General features: G+C 41.9%; 1 pseudogene; it reads left to right on the top strand.

Moving 5' to 3' along the window:
• The first annotated feature begins 751 nt into the window (after positions 1–751).
• Positions 752–1,960, top strand: LOC123158650 (wall-associated receptor kinase 3-like; annotated as a pseudogene).
• The last annotated feature ends 879 nt before the right edge of the window (positions 1,961–2,839 follow it).

The following is a 2,839-nucleotide window of genomic DNA, read 5'->3' as shown; positions in this document are numbered from 1 at the left end:
ATGCTAGGCCCCTATAAGCAGCCGCCGTCCAGGGCCATACAGGAGGTCCCCATTATTCTACAGTGGGAAATCTTATCTGATAAACCCAACTGTACTACATCCACCAACATGTGCAAGAGCAAGCACAGCCGCTGCAAGCAGGGGAACAGAGGCTATACATGCCACTGTGAGGATGGCTACAACGGCAACCCCTACGCCGCCAACGCTGGCCAGGGATGCAAAGGTTAGCACAAATATATGGCTAGCTTGATTTAGTTAAAAAGTTCTCCGCTGAATAATATTCTCTAGCATGCATGCATCTAGCCTAACTAGCAATTAAGTGAATTTTAACTTATTTTCCCATGTATCTTTTTCTTCTCTAGCTCCGGATGCAGGCCGCCACAAGTCCATGATTATAGGTGAGTCCACCACAGGTTTGCTTATTTTGGGCGGGGATACATATATTATTTGCTTTTTTTCAGAAGAAAATTATCAACACACAAAGACATAATGTTCACATATGTCTGTTGATTCGGTTTGTTGTTTCTTAGTGAACGTGAGTCTATATTAATTTGAGAACCGATCAAGGGCATTCTATTCAATACATACAGAGTACAAGTCATTTATTGATAATGTATGCACACACACACACACACACACACACACACACACACACACACACACACACACACACACACACACAATATGCCGGGGAAAATGATGACTACATACTAACATGTGTCTCTGTCTGTGTATTTTTTCAGTTAGCGTTGGAGCTGGGCTTGCGAGTGCTGGGGGGCTCATAGTTTCAGTTCTTGTTGGATGGTTCATTTCCAGCAAAGCTAAACACCAAAAGGCACAAATGTTGAAGCGAAAGTTCTGTGACCAAAATCGTGGACAGCTTTTGCAACAATTGGTTTCACAGAGAGCTGATATTTCTGAAAGGATGATCATACCCTTAGAAGAGCTAGAGAAGGCAACCAACAATTTTGATAAAGCTCTTGAGCTTAGTGGTGGAGGGCATGGTACAGTCTATAAAGGGATTTTGTCAGACCTCCATGTGGTAGCCATCAAGAAGCCAAAGAAGATTATTCAAAGGGAGATTGATGAGTTCATTAATGAGGTTGCTATACTATCACAAATCAATCACCGAAATGTGGTAAAACTTTATGGTTGTTGCCTTGAAACAGAAGTACCAATGTTGGTCTACGAGTTCATATCCAATGGAACCCTTTTTGATCATCTTCACATCGATGGACCAAGATAATTATCATGGGAGGACAGGCTTCGGATCGCAGTTGAAAGAGCCAAATCTCTGGTCTATCTTCACTCTACAGCTTCAATGCCCATCATTCATAGAGACGTCAAGTCAGTTAACATACTTTTGGATAACACTCTCACAGCAAAGGTAGCAGACTTTGGAGCTTCAAGATATATTTTAGTGGAGAAATCGGGGTTAACAACAATGGTTCAAGGTACAATAGGATATTTGGACCCTATGTATTTCTACACAGGGCGACTCACGGACAAAAGTGATGTCTACAGCTATGGTGTCATGCTCGTAGAACTCCTGACTCGACGGAAACCATTTTCATATCTGTCTTCTGAAGGTGAAGGCCTTGTTGCACACTTTGTTGCATTGTTTGAGGAGGGTAATTTGTCACAGATATTAGATCCACAAATTACAGATGAGGGAGGCAAAGAAGTTGAAGAAACAGTTGCACTTGCGGTAGCATGTACAAAATTAAGAGGGGAGGACCGTCCAACCATGAGGCAAGTTGAGCTGACACTTGAAGGTCTTCGACCATCCAAGGAGTATAATATTTTACATGAATTTGGCACCAACAAACTTCAGAACAGTGGCGTCGCTATAAATTCTCCATCAACCATAGATGGGAGAAGCATTGACGGACCGACTAGACAGTACAGTATGGAAGAAGAGTTGGCCATGTCTTCATGCAATCCTCGGTTGTACTATTGACACGTGAGTTCAAGTTATAGCCTTTTCCAGTAGGGTGCTTATCGGCATTTTATTAGTGAATCTAAACCCTTAATTTCTCATGTTCTTGTGTTGGTGTGCTTAGAATCTCATGCAAGCTCAATGCAAGTGGATGTTTTCACAATAAATGAAGATTTTATTGACTGAAATTATTGTGTTAAGATGATACAAGCGTAAATAGGACACATCCGACCTCCCCATAAGTAGATGTACACCTGACCTCAACACAAACGTTTACATATTCCCCTTTTCAATAACTAGCCAAGATTTGCAAGGGCATCATCTTCAGTTTAGAACAATGTTTTAAATAGCGTGCTATGCCAAATAGCGGCGGACCTCAAAATTAGCTAGAGCGGGCTATTTATACATATGACCATTTAGCGGCACCCTGCTGAAAAGGCTATAGCGGATAATGGTTTAGAATGAAAGAGAAACGAATTTAATGATTAATTTATATTCTAGTGTGTGGCTTCTGCTCTAATGACTTTGATTTACAGAGTTTGTTCGTGCCTTGGTAATTTCACCACTGATGTCCATGCAGAGTTCATCCACTACCATCACGCTATCACCCTTTGAGGCCTAATATATATGCTAGCGATGTATACGAAAACTAAATTAGCAACCAGAACAGTAACCCAACAACTTGCATCAGTCCCATTGACTTGCTGTTCCAAATTGCTACGATGGTAGTAACCCAACCAATATCACTCGATCTGCAGACTGCTGTAGAATCTTTGTTGAGCACAACTGAGGACTTCCGTTACAAGCGGCTTTGGATCGAATTTAACTCTGTGTCCGGCGTCCCGATCTATATGGAGACGGGCCTCTACATGTACTTGGCACGGAAATGATTTGACGGGC

The sequence above is a fragment of the Triticum aestivum genome, chromosome 7B (assembly GCF_018294505.1).
Source record: "Triticum aestivum cultivar Chinese Spring chromosome 7B, IWGSC CS RefSeq v2.1, whole genome shotgun sequence".
In the NCBI taxonomy this organism is placed as follows: domain Eukaryota; kingdom Viridiplantae; phylum Streptophyta; class Magnoliopsida; order Poales; family Poaceae; genus Triticum; species Triticum aestivum.
The sequence above is the reverse complement of the archived record's forward strand: the minus strand, read 5'-3'. Positions and strand labels throughout refer to the sequence as shown.